At 39.8% G+C, this 16,440-nt stretch overlaps 1 protein-coding gene and 1 long non-coding RNA gene across 9 annotated transcripts in view; one reads left to right on the forward strand and one right to left on the reverse strand.

Annotated features, from left to right (window-relative positions):
- Window positions 1-1,372: 1,372 nt before the first annotated feature.
- Window positions 1,373-6,836, reverse strand: LOC116235094 (uncharacterized). 4 transcript variants are annotated; one of them, XR_016468779.1, is made up of 5 exons: window positions 6,602-6,755; window positions 5,806-5,861; window positions 5,329-5,423; window positions 4,710-4,852; window positions 1,373-4,223 (listed from the first exon to the last, which is right to left on the reverse strand). It is a non-coding gene; the product is annotated as an uncharacterized LOC116235094 (long non-coding RNA). The 4 variants fall into 4 exon arrangements; XR_016468778.1 differs by having other exon boundaries at window positions 1,373-4,150; window positions 5,329-5,436; XR_004168279.2 differs by having other exon boundaries at window positions 5,329-5,436.
- USP54 (ubiquitin specific peptidase 54) overlaps window positions 6,837-16,440 on the forward strand; it is a 97,016-nt gene continuing 87,412 nt past the window's right edge. For 4 of the 5 annotated variants that reach the window (XM_031603037.2, XM_031603040.2, XM_090145040.1 and 1 more), the window contains exon 1: window positions 6,855-6,994. The gene's annotated coding sequence lies outside the window, so the exon portion shown is untranslated. Of the gene's footprint in view, window positions 6,995-16,440 lie in introns of all 5 variants that reach the window. The other variant, XM_090145041.1, reaches the window with a different exon arrangement.

Genomic DNA, 16,440 nt, shown 5'->3' on the forward strand with positions numbered 1-16,440 from the left:
TTAAAAAATTCTGCTTTTTCTCTTTAAAAATGCTGCTGGATCAATTTGAGGACTAGCAATAACAAAAGATTCAGTCTCACAACAAGGCTGTTAGCATGAGAAGAAAGGTCTGGGACGGTCATAAGATAGGCAGGTATAGATCAAGGCACGAAAGTATACATGCATCAGGGTGAGTTGGATAAAGACCTTGGGTGGTGAGGAATGATGTATTTGAGAGGATACATGTAATCATAACAGCAACAGAGATAAAGTAGCAACCATGTCTCTTGATGTAACAGACAGGTTACAGTATTGCAGTGTCATCTGAAATACCTCAGTTCTCCAAAGTGTATCATAAGCAATTGTTTAGTTTTCTTCACTTAGAACAAGCAGGCAATGGGCTGGAAGAGAACAGAGGCACTTTCAAATGAGATCATGTGTCTATAGTTACAGATCAAGCAATAAGAAGTCTTCATTACAACAGAAATACTTTTGACAGCCACCACAGTGCAACACTTATTCAAATATGCTTCAGAATGGATTCCATTTCTTGTAACAATTGTATCAATGCAACACACACAGGCAGAAAGCAAGGCACTGTGAAAAACAAATAAAGAACATTGGTTGTCTTCACCAAATGCTTTGTTTTGTGGATATTTGCACTTTGACACATGACATGCACAGCACTTTCAGCACTGTACCCTGGCTTAGCCTGCACAGAGACTGGTTTGCAGCTCCTTGTCCTGCTGAATTCTTTGGATGAACATTTCCTCTTAGAAGCAAGGCTAGAAAACTTATTTGCAGGTACAGTTTCCACTGAAGTATTTCTTGTTTAGGATTTTTTTCTTCCTCAATGAGAAATCCCTATAATAGTGTATGTTTTTTTATTGTTTATATAGCTGCAAGGTTGGCTTTGTTCCTCTCCTCTAAATGGCTACAGCCAGAAATGGAGATTTCTTAAAAATTATGCTAACAACATCAAGCTACAGAAGTGATGAATGAGTAGTTTCCTAAACATTCTGCTGAAGTTTATTATATGTCTTATTTAATGATAAAGATGTACTTGGAACTCAGTTTAGTGAATAAATTTAAAAGCAATAAGATCATATTTATTTCCTCTGGAGAAGATTACGACCTCATCTTACACAGTACTTGAAGTTTGAGTTGAAAGGACTGAGAAAGAAAGACTAACTAAAAATGCAGAGAAAGATAAGAATTGCAGAAATAGCACAGTGCTCTCTGGCGGTGTGTTTTCAAAGTTCCTTCATACAAGGGGCCAACATACACCAGTAGGTCAAAGGACTAAATACACTCCTGAAGCTCTCCCTAGTTCATAATATACTGTTGGACAAGAGTTTTTGTCTGCGTGCCTCATTATTCCAAAACCCTAAATGGGGATAAGAAGTTGCAACATGATTGGAATTAGTATTGTATAATTACAAATTATCACTAATATTGCTTTCATTACTAATACTTGTAAGCTAAGAGGATCCTTCAGTTTTGGTAAATCTGCTTAATGAGGCATATAGCTCTTCTTTTGCCAGTACACTTTCAACCTCAAATCCTGTTAAGTGGAATTTATGTGCTTTTGCTTCTAGTACAAAATGGGAAATCTAACATTACATTTTGTACAACAATTCAGACAACTACTATCTTTCTGTTTACATAGTGTAATTTATATGCTACTTCAATCATTATCCAATTTAATGTTAAGAGTGAGAAGAATCAGTAATCCAAACTCTGTCTCAAAAATCATTGGCACAACTCTGTTAATTTCAATGAGGCTTGCAGCAAATATAATCAGGGCAGAAGTCTGTCCAAAATGTTCAAATATTTAAGAGAATGTTAGTTTCTCTTCTGCTTCTGCTCTTTGTTTTCCTTGGGCAATGATGTAGACTCAGGGGAATTGCCTCTGTCAGATATTTACTTATATTGTGAATAAGAGGATTTTCTAAGATTTAATTACACTGGATTCCCCCCACAAACTAGAAGCTGCAAATGGAAACTCAGCCATCTGCTTTTAAGCAGGATCATAGCAGTCACAGATAAAAAGGACCTAACAAAATATTGTTCCCACCCTCTTGTAAAGGCAGGATACAATCCCCTCAGACATTAAACTTATATTCCATGGAACAGCAGCCAAAAAAGAATTTAACAGAGAGGGGCTAATCCATGAAAAGAAAGATTGGTTACAATTTTGTGACATTCAGTTTAGAACAAAAATCTTCTGACATTTTTAGGTATTTTCAGTTTCCAAGCTCTGAAATGCTTCTTTCATGTACTGAGAATTGTATGATGAAGAATCATCCAAGCCATACTGAAAACATGTAAAAAAGTACTCCCTGCATTTAATACAACAGAAAGAAGTTGAACAAATCTCAATATTACTATCCATAAATATATATTAAAATCCTGTCTGAAGTTATATCTGTAAACTGTAAGACAGGTAGTGGCACTTTTCTGTGTTCTGCAGAAATTCTTCCATTTGACTGCAACATATTCCCTAATCAAAGGCTTTCCATCTCATCACAGACTGCCTCATATAAGCAGCTCATCCTTAGTGGTGATGAGAATATAATTCATATGACTAACATCTGGGAATTACATTTTGTTGTTATTGACAGAGCATTTAGAGGAGATGGCTTTGTCATTAGGCTTAGTGGCTCTCAGAAACAAAGGTTAGAACAGTTTCTAGCTATTAGTAGAATATGGGTTCATCTTGTTTGACTTGTTTTCTTTATTCATACTGTGAACACAAAAAATGTATTCATTTTACAATATACAAAATGTTATATATTCATTTTGCATTTCACATCTCTTCTACAACAGGGCTAGCATCAGACAGAGCACAAAACCAATTGTTCTGTTATGGAGAAAACATGTTTGTACATAGCCCTAGTCTCCACACATGGAGTACTGTCTCCTGGTGCAAAGCTTGAATATTCATTGCACTAAAGGTTTGTTTTTTTTTTTCTCCTACTTAGCTTGCCCTGACAAAAGTTTATGTTCTTTTCCACAGAAGACTGACTGCCACAGGTGTGACCATCGGGCAAACATTCCACATCCAAAGGACTGCTCCTTGGCACAGCAAGCTGGTATGAGCACTTCTCTGGCAACTTACGGAGCTCACAGCTGCCCATCAACAGCAGCTTGTATGCTAACTCCTCTTGGATATGTATTAGACAAGTTTGTAAGCCAGACTGCTAGCTCAGAGCACATTAATATGTTTCTATGCAATTTAATCTATGCCAAACTCCTCAAATTGCAACTTACTGACTAATTAAAACAAGTTGTTCAACATATCTTGGACACGTGCCTGACCAGAACCACAGATAAGCAAAATTTGCAGATGCATGCAGAACTGAGATTTTGTGGAACCTTACAACTTTTCTGAGCTGCTGAGTATGTGGGATTCAAGACATTTAATTATATTCATGGCATCATATATCTACTAGTAAAAATATCTTCAGCTAGTGTAATTAATTAGCTGTGCCTCTGTGCTACACCTCTTGCTCTCTATGTATTAATCACACAGGAAGTGTTATCATCTCCCTGATGATCATCTTCTGTTTGCAGTATAGCTTAAATGATACTCTAATGAGTCTAAGTTCTTGCTTTGACACATACTGTGCTAACACATGCAGCAAAGGGCAAAGGACTACACAAAATACTCCGAAGGAATGCTCCTAAAGGTAACCACTGTCAGCTTAAAAAAACAAATCTCACATACAAGCTCTGATTTAAATTTTCAATTAAATGTTCTAGAAATATCACTTACAAAGGTCATTCCAAAAGTGATGCCTCCAATTGATTTCTGTAAAAACTCCAAGAGACACAAAAAGGACAATAACACTGTGTGATAGAGCAAATTCTCAGCTACAAAACACGACTTTTCAGCATAGTCACCAGCATTAGCCATGCATTTTACAAGCCTGCTTAGCTATCTGGAAAACGGCTTGTCTTTCATGTTGCTGCTGCCACTGCTGAAACGCACCACCGACTGCCTCACTGTGCTCACATCCACTGTTTGGTCTCCATAAACATTCAACAGGTGTCACTGAGCATCAAGGGGTGCCATTTTTGCTGCGTGGAGGAATTTCATGACACACCTTTGCTTCATGCGTGCTTCCATGTCAGACACAATTTTGTTAGACTGCCCCTCTGCTGCCACCTGTCGCACAGCAACAAAGCAGAATGTTGCTGAGAAAGTTCAGCCTCTGCTGCCATTCCACCAACATCTGCCTCTGATGTTGAGGGCCAACATAATAAAATAGGAGGTATTACTTTTGGAGCAGCCATCACATTTCATATCAAAACTCTCAGTGTACATTTTCCAACTCTTTAAAAGAAAAATTGCAAGTTCTTTTTCTTTTTGTTCTCATTATTTGATAATAATAACAAAATTGTGCCAATATTTTTAGTTTCAGAAATCTTTTTCATTTAAAGAAAATTTTATGGAATCTACTTTCAGATAGAACTGGCACAAAAAACCAAAACAAAACAAAAAGCCAAACAACAAAACCAAAAAAGGCAGATAATGACCACTGCCTTTTAAAAGTAGGAAAACATTAGAGGTATAGCTACAGCCAGAGTTACAATGAACATTCTCAAAAGGCTACATTGAACAAATACATGCATGAAATAAGGAGAAATTAATATATGGTTATAAGTTCTTCTCTTGGTGCCAAACCAAAACAGTTTTCCTTCTTTACTCTTCTAATAGGGCTTACCAGAAATATTTATTTCTTGGAAATCTGGAGAGGGGAGACATGACAATATTATGAAAGACTGGCAAACATCTAAACTTCTTCCCCGGCTCAGACATGAGCTATGGGCAGCTCTGCTGTTTCACTCCTGGTCCCTGCATTTGGAGCTGGAGAGAAGAAACAGTACAAGGAGGGCACTAAGAGCACTGAAAAAGGAAATAAACAACTCTCTGTTTGTACTGCAAAGCATTTTCTGCAAAACATCCCACCTAGAAAGGATAAATAAGGACTCTGTAGACCTCCCTTTCTTACCAGGGGAAGTTCCTGCCTTAAGCATCAATCTTATTATACATTTTTCACCTCAGGAAAAACAAAGTGGTCCCTGGAAGGATAAGGAACAAAAAAAAAAAAAAAAGAACTTTCTGCTGACCAGCCTAAAGACAACCTACGAGCCATATTGCACAGGAACTCCTTGCTCACAGATGCTGTACAAATTCAATTACACTGAAGAGTGCTTTAGTCTAACTCCAGAGTGCCTGGATGAATGAATCAGATGAATAATTACTTCCATATTCTATTATAAAAACAGTCATATTATAATGGGCTTGAAGCTAGCATGGATTCAGGGCTTCATTATACCTACTCTCTCTAAATGTTTCTCTTAATTATCTCTGGTCCCCAGGAGAGGGTTGAGGCCTTCTTTATTTGCTCTTCCTCCTAATATAGTTGGCTTGATTCCTGAAGCAAAAGACTGAAATGGAGTAGGAAGTCACGAAGAGTAAATAAGTATCCTTCTAAATGTACAAATAATTTTTGTATTTTTTTAGTAGTGATAGAAATTTCACTGCAGCGGCTGCAGCACATTCTATTGTTCATAGAAGAAACAACAGTTGAGCAGACACCTATCTACACTGTTCTAGTATGCTGTGTTTGCCCTGGGCAAAACAAAAGGTAGTCCCAGCATATTTTACACATTGTTGAAGAAAAGCCTGAATTATCAGAAGTTGGTAATTCTGGCATACAGACATACATCTTTTGAATAAAGAACACTGGCATCAACTCATTTCTTATACATTAAACAGGGCTCAACAGCTGGTTAAAAAGAACTTCCACAACTTACAGTACTGGTGGTATGCCTCCAGGGATCGTTACAGTATCTCTGAGACCTTGGGAACACTGAAATACAAGGGCACAAAGGAAAAAGTGTTAGTCCTCACATCTTCATGTTATTGTCAGATAAATGAGTTATTGAGGATGTTTAATACTAACAGGGACATATTAGCTGTCCAAAGTAAGGGCATTCCCCCCAGTCATCTTCAGCCTATCATTATATGCACAATCCTAAATTGATAGGAAAGCAGCTGTTTGCTCCAGCAAGCTCAAAATTTGTTTCCTGGGCACCACCAAAACTCCTGCTGCCTGAGAGTCAGTAGTTTACCAGTACGCTGCACTGCTAACAGGAAAACTACATAGTAAAAAGTGCAGCTAATGCAATCCAAAGAACGTGAGCTAAATACTGGTATTACCTATTCAGAAAATGAAAACACAAATTTATTCAAGAAGAGTTTTGAATTCTCACAGATCTAATTCATGTCCACATTACCCAAATAGGTGGTGCTGAACACGTGATGCTATGGCTCGAACCTGAGCAAGCCCTCACATGAATTCCATGCAAACTTCCGGCAGATGTGACCGTGTCGGCCTGCTCCCTTCAGCCAGAGTCGTGTCCCACAGCGCTCACACCGCACTTTGCAATCGTTAGGAATTACGCACGCTCTGCAAGCACGCTTAATTTGCCTCTGGCAAAAAGCAGACATTACTACCCAGGCAGCTCTATCCAGCGAGCTCCACTGCACCGGCTCAGGGCGCTGATCTACAACAAAGTGCTTCGAGTCACAACCAGGCCAGGCCCGCACCTGCCCAGAGCACAGCCACCTCGGCACTGACACGGCTTCCTGGAGTTCAGCCGCCCCACAGGCACACGGAATCGCTACGGCCCGCCTTCTGATCCTTGCGGGCGCAGCCGTAGGGCTCTGTTAGGACGGGCTGGGTTACGCCGCGCTGCCTGAGAAACACGGGCTGAGGGAAACTGACCCGCACGGCAGGTGCGAGGGAACAGGCGGTCGCACGGGACACCGCCTGCATTCTCGCGAGAGGAGGCGCCCCGCCGCCGGCGCGGCCCGCGGCTCTCGCGGGAAGATGGCGCGTCTCGCGAGAGGCTGCCGGCGCGGCTCCCCGTAGCTATAGCAGCGGGAGATGAGGGCGGCCGAGGGGAGGGTACGTTGCGCGTGGCGGCGGGACGCCGGCAGGTAGGGATTCGCCGCCCCGGGGCGAGGCCGGGCTCGGGGCCCGCTCCCCGCCCCTCTCGCCTCGGCACGTCCCCGCTGCGGCTGTGCGCGGCTTCGGCTGCGGGGGGGGAGCGCCGTCCCGTCCCGCCGGGAGCTGCTGGGGGCAGGAGGCCGAGGCGGGCTGGCACGGGAGTCGGGCGGGCAGGTGCCGCGGCTTCCCCGCTCGGAAATGGTTGGGTCCGCTCCCTTAGAGATAAAAGCCCCCGTGAGGGGCTGCTCGTACGCGTTCGCGGAGCTGCGCCCGCGGGCGTCCCGGCTCTGTGCAGCAGCGCAGCCCCGCGGGTGGCCGCGCGGCCTGGGGGGCTTCCGTGGCATGGAGCTTCTGAACGAGGCGCCCCGCTGCTGCCGTGGGGCGGGTGGTAACTTGGTCGCCGCCGCTCCAACTTAAACTCACTGAGAAGTTGTTGGCGAGAAGAAGCTGCACGGTTGCATTTACTCTAAGAGGGCTGAAAGAAAGCAAAAGCGTGCGCTTGGTTTTACTTTTAAAGCCAGAAGTTGTTTGCTTCTCCTGGATTTGATTCCATTTGAAGCCCGTTGTTGAGGAGGAGGATTACGTGCGGGGATTTCGAGGATTACGGCCCTAAATAGAAACCACACGGCACTCACCTTCTGCTTTCAGAAAGTTGCAGACAATGGCTTTCTGGCCTCAGCCGAGGGCAGCTGCTCTGAGTGCTTTAGTGCCTGGTTGTGTATGTGAAGGGAATCCAGGGAGCTTTTCAGGTTTCAGAACAAATTCTCAGTTTTAAAATCGTGAAGAGAATACACACATGAAATATGGGAAGAGCAGTCATAGAATCTCTCGTGAGGTTTGAAAGAAAGGAGTATGCGCTGAAAACAAACCTGTCTATGGGTTTGTGTTGTTCTTGACTTGAGAACAAATCCAAGACTGAAAATTTTATTCTGCAGAATACATGGAATTCAATAGCAGCTTTGGAAAACAATAGCAATTTAGGTAGGCACGTGTGCATTGGTGTGCAAAGAACTGAACTGATGAGGTAATGTGTAACTTTAACATGACATGCAAGAAATGTATTGAGGCTTAAAAAATGAGTGGGTCTTTGGAAATCAGTCCTTTTTTAAGAAGAGATAGAGCTAAAGGTAATTTCAGTGTACTGGATACTCCTTAAATTCTATTCCAGCACCTAATCAAAGGTGTGTCTAATCAAGCATGCTGCACGTCATTCATACTGAGTTAGAGAAGAACCTTTTTTTCCCTCGGTTCAGCAATGCCTGTGAAGAAGCCTTCCCCCCTCCCTGCCCCGTATTCTTGCATAGGGGATGGGAGAAGAGTGCACTTGATTTGTGCAGTATAGATGAACGTATGTGCAGGTATGATGAAGAAGCTGGAAACTGTGCTGCTGATGGCTGTAAAAGCATTTCAGTTCATCTCTTTTAGTCTGTACAGGTAAAATTATGTCAGTTTTTCTGTCAGTTCTGGGTTAATAGTCTATTTTGAGACTGTCGTCACGAGTTCATTAAAAAGGATAACGGGAGCTTAAGTCCTTCTTCATCCGGTCCTGATGATGTTATTAGGCATTAAATCTTCTGTGAATTTTTCACAGAGGGTACATAGAAGAGAAAGTATTTGTATTTCTCAGTTTTTAGAGCTTCATAAGAAACAGTGCTGCCTAAAGATAAATAATAGTGGTAGAGCTCTTCGGTACTACATGATAATTACAGGAGTTCTATCCACAGTGATCACTATAGAGGCTCCATTGTATTTGAGAGCTTTGTAAACATACTGATACAAAGAACAGTTGCAGCTGTCCCAAATGACTTATAGTGCAACTATGCAAGATGTAAAAGGTGATACAAAATACAAACTGGGGCAGGAGGCTGAAAGGGGAAAAAAAAAGAAAAAGCTTTGAGTTTTTTTTATTATTGCATGCTTGACTTAGTGTTCAGATCCAATAAAAGTATGCTGTGTGGGAAATGTGCTTATTGGTGTTTGTAGAGCTTAGTAACCTTTTTGTTTTTCTCATGTAACCTTTTTACATGTCCTTTACTTTTATAACATGTTCTACTTGCATTCATTCCAACAATTTAATTTGTCCAATGAAATATTCTACTTCATGCCTTCATCCAATCTGTGCCTTTTAATTTATTTTTCTGTCAACAGCAGCTGTAGTCACCATTCCAAAGTTAGTGTGTATTTCCATCATTGAAGGCCATTTCTTTGCACAGATGTGAATGCTTGATGGCAAGAGGAGCAGCGAGAAATCTTGCTGGTGACTTTTGAGGAATTTTAATCATCTTGCACAAATCTCTCTTTTCCTGCTAATTGCAAGTCAAGTAATAGGCAGTCTTTAGTCCTTAGGATTTTGTCTTCATCTGTAGGCAATCTGTAGACAGAAATCATATTTATCCAAAGAACTAAGTGCTGTGATGCAGGTGGTGTAATTTTCACTGTTCCTCTGTGCTTTCTGCTCTGGGGATAGGATCCAAGGGAAAAGAAGTGAAATTGTCTGCAGGAATGCAAACTGTAATGGTGAATTTTGAGCTTGATGGGAAATGGGCAGAACCTGACAGAACAATTTGCAGAGGCCAAGACTGTCAGATGGTAATAGCTTCCTTCATTACCGACCAGTTTAGATTTGAACTAGTGACCTAGGGGTGAAAAGCTCAGTATTCCATTATCCATCCTCTGATCTATCCATATGTTGTCTTGTTTAAAGTCCCTGTAGTCCTCTTAAACAGAACGTGCAGTAAATATTGAGCATCATTTGCACTTGTAAATGCTGGAATGCTGTCCATTCCATTTGTCTGCTGTGCATGTGAGGACACGGCAGTTAAATATAGCAACAATTTCTTACACTCCCTGGCTTTTCATGAGAAACCCTCGTACAAGCCCATCCATATGGCAACATCCAGCATTATCTTAAAACCATTAACAAGGAACCTATTGCTACCATTAACAGGAAAATGAATCCGCAGAACTAAGTAGCATGCTGGGAGTTATTAATAACTTGTGCTGGTGCTGAGAAAGTGAACTTAAATGAAATATCATTAGGAGCTGAGTCACCCCACCAACCCTTCTGTGTGTCGTATCCAGGTCTGAATTTATCTATAGAGGATTTCTCAGAGTATATTATCATTGTGCATTGACTTCATTTATTCTTCATGGAGTATCTTAATGCATTCTATGCTGTAAAAGGTATAATGGGAAATTATTTCTATTCCTTAAATTTCATGAAATTAATTCAACAAAATGTTCAGAATAAGCATTAGGAGAATATAGTTTTTCCATTTGTTCTGAGGTAAGATGTTGTTTCTAGGCAACCATCTTAACAGGATGAGGTTAAGAAATGTAAATACTTATCCCCGTTGTTCTCAGTTTGTAAGGTTATTAGAACAAGTTACTGTGTGCAGGTCATGGCTCCCGTGAGCTGCAGAAAGAATAAAATTGACATTCCTATGTATTTTTGATTGTGTTGTTTTATTCCTTACCGTTTTTCACCATAATGAGGGACAGTGCTGTGGACAGTCTCTACTGATTGGCCTGCTAACAAGTCAGACCATGTAAGGGGTGAATTTTCCTATTTCTCCCTCACTAAAACTGCAGATCAGTTCTTCCTTTTCGTGACCATCAATTTTCATCTGTATGTATGTAATCTGTATGAATGTAATTATTTCTGAGGTATCTTGATTTTTATTTGAAGATGTTGGAAACTGGACCAGGGATGGGAAAAACTGATCTTGGTCAGATGCCTCTGTGGGCAATGTAAAGTAGAAGGTGTTGCCTTGTTTTCTTTTCTTTCTGAAATGAGGCTCATATGATCACACTGTCTTGCAGATCTTTTGTCCCATTTGTTTTCTCCCCCTTTTTTTGGATAGAACACCACAGCTTAGGGGAGCACCTTCCTTTTTTGTATGGCATTTCTGGTCTACTGAGTGTGATTGTTATCTGTTCTGTAATTCTTACTGCTCCTTTACACTATACTTATTCTCCGGGACTTCTGTCATAAAAAGCAAATGTCAGGTGTCTGATTCTTGCTTTTTTTTTTCTTTTTAATTGGAGGAATCAGGTTATTAAAATTTAGACCTTAGCTGTAATCGTTTCCCTCTTTTGAACATGTCTCCAAGCATGAAATGATACCGTTTTGTGTTTTGGGTAAGAGTTCATTGAATTGTGGTTGCCTGTAAAAGGATGTGAACCATAATGATCCTTTGCTTAATTATTTTGCAGTATGCCCTGCCTTGTTATGTTCTGCTGGAATTCTTTTGGTGTGTAGATTTCATCAAGCTTGAAGTCCTTCAAATTTGAAGGCTAGAATTACATTTCTTCTTTTGGAATTACTTTTCCTTGTCATCTCTAACAATCTGCTTTTTTTTGTTTTGTTTTATATCAAACTCAGCTGCTTTCCTCTCCTGTTTCGATAGAGGCAATGAAGCTGTTTACTGTAGACATCTATTTTTGAACTGTAATTAAGCTTGTAAAATGGTATAAACCTTCTTGGCACAAAAGTAGCTTTTTTGAGTACATACATTGCAAATAAGCAGTAAGTAATAGCTGTGCCAAAGGTTAATTATGCCAGTGGCAGAAGCAGATAGGATGATCTGTAATAAATTACAACTGATCACCAATTCTAGGCAAAACACTAATTGTGTAAATAATACAGTTTGGCTTAGCCACATTTACATAGAACTGCATGTTGCATGCTGTGTATGGGGAGCAATTTGCAGATAAGAAGCCTTTGGGTAAAAGGAAACTTTTTTTTAAATCTGTATGGAAATTGGTTTGGCATTTTACTCTCTTAAGCAAATACCAGCTATCTGATTAATTATAACAGCTGTAAAATGTAAGTGGGTATTTGTTGTAGATAAGGTTTGGTGCATGTAACTCTTAGGTGTTCCACTTAAATGTGATTTATTACATTTTGACATTTGAAAGTAATGAATGGGCTAAAAATATGAATGGGCTAAAACTATGAATGAGTAATTCAGATGTGGGAGACTGTTTGAAGAGGAGGATTCTTCTGTGTTTCCACGAAATGTTAAAATAAAGATGTTCTGGGAACCAGTTAATAAGAGCAGAATGTCACAAAGCATAGGATAACAGCATTCTTTCTAATCCTACTGCTTTTCTCAGTGGAATGGATCCATAAACAGCAGCTAATGCACAGTGGTACATGGCCTTTACTGACATGGAAGCAGGTTAATGTCCTCAGTAGTTCTGCACATTATTCAAGAAAATAGGCCATGGAAGGGAAAGAAAAAAATTGTTGATTGTATGTTCTTCCTGCTCTGTGAACGTTTTTCATTATGCTCTACCTGAGACATGCTAATAAATAAATACACAGCAAATTCTCATAAAACTTGTAATTAGTGAAGTACAGTGTTCTCTGTGCTTTGTGCTCTGTTATGGTTATTGTTATGAAACATTATGCAGTACTTATTATAGACGATACATGGAGAGTTTGAACATTGTACATTTGAAATATATTTAAAGAAAAAGGAGATGCCAACAGAAACTTCAGAATCCTTTTTATTATGGATGCTTTATAGACTTGAAATATAGATGTAATTACTATTTTTTTAAAGAGAGACAGGAAAGAATGCTGCACTGTGAGTTTTGCAGTGCTGCAAGATGAATAGCAGTTTTCACTGGAAGTGCTGTTTAGAAGGTCCTCAAACTTGAGTTCTCTGAGCCAGACAACTTCCACTTATTTTTCAGGAAAATCTTTAAAATGCAGCTTTAGACGCGTCTCTTAACAATGTCATTTTAGGAAAGACGAGGCAGGAAGGGAATGTAATTTTCCTGTTAGCTAAACAGTATTGATGTAATCATCTCCTCTTAGATAGCTGTGTTTCAGGATGGGGATTTGATGTAGAAATGATGTTTTTTTTGTTTTTTTGTTTTTGGAGAAGAAATATATAATTTTCTTAAAGCAAATGTGTCTTTCTTTTTGGAAGATGCAGAGAGATGGTTTAGTAATTTATTTTGGCAGTCAGTCCCTTTGCTGTTAACAGTTATGAGTTACATTCAGTGATACAATTATCACGTAAATTATTTGCCACTTGTTTTTCTTTTTTCATTTTTTTGCTTGTAATCTGCTCTCCTCTGCCTGGTTGCTTGGTGTCACCTGGACAATGTCGCTGCATTCAGTCCTTGCTGGGGTAGGAACTGGCAGCATTCACAGATGCAAAGGAGGCAAAGTGCTGTCATCTCAACCAGAGCAGAGAGCTTTTCTGTGCTAAGGATGAGTGACGTTTTCAAGTTGAAGTTGTTTTACTTGGCTGTGCACTGGGAACGTCTGTAGGCAGAAGCAGCAGAACTGGAAGGATCTTTTCCAGGATTACTCTGCAAAGGTCTATGTGAGGGTTTGGGAGTGAAAAGGTGGAAAACAGCTGACTCTTGTGGTGGTGTGCCCAACTGAATTGCTTCACTCTGCTTCCACAAATACAGCTGAGCTTCAGTATCTGTTAAGAGCATCACTTACACATCTGTGTATCTCTTTTTTCCTCTGATAAGGGGATGTATGTACTGTTTGTACAGGAGTTAGGATTGATGAGTCTTCAGCAGTGAATTTTAACCTTTGAAATATTTTATCTTATAACTGTGTAGTAAATCAAAAAGTATATCAAATTTTTTGAACACAACTCCAAAGCCTAAAATAAGATTTCTACTCAGTCGTAACGTTTTCAAACGCTCTTTGATATTTAGGTTATTTCTGTTTTCATAGCAGAAAACATGAAGTATCTAAATGGTTTTATTTCAAATTTAACTGTCCCTGGCTGTTTGGGAAACTGTTATGGTAGCAGTTGTGCATTTTTTTTCCTCAGGTCTCTATGTCTCCACTTTATTTCTACAGAGTTAATTTCTGGAATTAATTTGAATAATGACCTGAATGCTAAATGCCAGGGCCCATATTGTTGTGAGAAGATATGAATTAATTATTACATTGTAATTGCTTATAGTTGTGAATGGCCAGAACCAGTGTTCAAATATTTGCTTCAGTATAATGAATTTCAGCGTTTACTTCAATGTAACAATGGAAATACAGTTCTTGGTTCATTTTCAAAGGCATATCCAGGTATTCTAAATAAGAAATTTTCTGCTGTGTGATCTCTGCCTGTTGAACTCGTGCTCAGAGCGTGACATCAGACCAGAGACTTCCTCTGAAGTCCTTTCTAGCTTCAGTTATTCTGTAGTTCACACTCCTCTTCAGCATTTGTTATTGTTTAACAGTATGAGGCGATCATGAGAAAGGCAGAGTTTAGAAATGAACACAATTAATGTCTTTACAGTATGATTACTATGGCTTTATTAAGAGGTCAGTATCAGCTGGAAGTTGCAGTGTTACAGTTACCTGTTTTACATTTCAGCATTAGCCTTTGCTATTGGAGGAAGGCCAGATCTCTGATTCCCATTTGTGCCTTTGTAAGGACAGCTCTAGATACAGGGCCTGGCTTAGCAGAGCCACGGTACTATGGGGTTTTGTTCAGGACAGCCTCTCTACTCCACCAAGTTATATTGCACTGAGGTAGGTGTTGGTGATGTTTTCTGCTGAGAATGTGTTAAGTGAGAGCCAGCTGCTTTCTGTGCTTCGTGACAATTATAAAGTAGTTTAAGAAATATTTGCCCCACATTTCCCCCTCTCACTTATTGTGAATCTGTTATTCCTTCCCACCTTGAGGACTGTGGATAGGTAGGCAATAAATAGAATTTTGGTATAGAAATGATTGCTTGACATTTTTTCTCTCTGTCCATTCATACAGACTAGAGATGTAGTTACACAATTATAATATTTATGTTATTGTCCTGTGTCCTAAGAAACAACAACAAGAAACAAACAAACAAAACAACCTACTGAATACAAAGGATCAGTGTTGTCAAACTGAAGAACATCAACCTGTAAAGAGCTTTTGGAAAAACTCTTGATCTTCAGGAGGGTGATAAACCCGCCATCACTGTTAATGAAAGCCTGATGACATGAAGGCCATCTGTTAAACTGACCAGGTCTGTCTTTAATCCTTCATCTCACAAGCAGTTTCCTATCTCAGAAGGAAAAAAAAGTCTCATAAAGATTCTCAGAAAACGTCTGTTTGCAACAGTAACTGATAAGTAGTACTTTCTACTGCTATATGGAGAAGTTTTCTGTCCACACACTTCTGAAAAACTGTTTTACTTTTTTTTCCAGTCAATTTCAGATGTGATTTTATGACTGATCTGTGAAAGCTTCCCCAAAAATAAAGCCTCGTATTTGATTATGTTGGTTCACGATGTCAGAGGCGGATGTTGGTGGGATGGCAGTAGAGGTTGAACCTTCCTGCCAACGTTCCATTATGTGTTGTTGCCATGTGACACAATGGTGTCTGGCATGGAAGTGCCTATGAAGCAAAAGTGTGTAATGGAGTTCCTCTTTGTGGAAATAGCATCAATGAATGCCAATGGGCACAGCTAACTGAATTTTGTTGGAGACTGAACAGTGGATGAGAGCTCAGTGAGGTGGTGGGTGGTGCATTTCAGTAGTGATGAACCCCATTTCAGTGGAGTTGCTCCACTTGTACAGGTGTTTATGAGCGCAGCGTGCAGGTTCTTGCTCGTGGGTGGTGAAAATGCATTGCTAATGCTGGTGGCTACGTTGAAAAAATAGTGTTTTGTGGCTGCGAATTTGCTCTATCAAATAATTTTATTGTACTCTTTGTATTTGTTGTGGTTTCCATGGAAATAAATAGGAGGCATTGCTTTTGGAGGGACCTGCATAGTAAAAACACAATAGCATTAGTGGAGCACTACACATACAAGTCCAGACAGAACTAATATTGCAACACTTGAATTCTGGCTTTTGAAACATAATATTGTACCTTTTTATAGGAATTATGGGAACTTCCTGAAAAAGCTATTGGTCAAATAGGTACCTGCATCCATTTTTCCTCACATCTTTGCTTTTCAAAGCAAAATCTAGTTACTTATTAGCTCCTGAAGTGTTCTGCACTGTTTGCTATAATCATCCAAATCACTTTGGAGACAGAAAACAATGCACTTCTGCCTCAGCAACATTCACTTATGTCTTTTGATTTCTGAATTTGAGAAGAGAGAGGAAGCATATGCATCTGTTTGCTATTTCTCTGCATGTTTCTTGGAAAAAGCAGTGCCTTCCTCTAATCTTTTGACTTATCGTCACAGCTTGTTTATCTTTTGGCCCTGTTGGCAGGTTGCTACATTTGAAATCATCGTTTTGAAAACTGGAAGTTGGAATGAGAAAACTATATCAGAGCCAAAAATCCATGTGACATTTTTATAAAGAAACACATCTCAGTGGAGGAAATACCACTATCTTTCTGTAGTTTTAAGGCAAAGTTGCTTTGGAAATTCTTGAGTCATCAGGGAAATTTTTCCTCGATTGCTGTAGATACAGGAGAAATTATATGAAATTTAGAGTAGGATGAAGTAGAGCAGCATA

Source organism: Phasianus colchicus, chromosome 8 (assembly GCF_987193195.1).
Source record: "Phasianus colchicus chromosome 8, bPhaCol1.hap1.1, whole genome shotgun sequence".
In the NCBI taxonomy this organism is placed as follows: Eukaryota; Metazoa; Chordata; class Aves; order Galliformes; family Phasianidae; genus Phasianus; species Phasianus colchicus.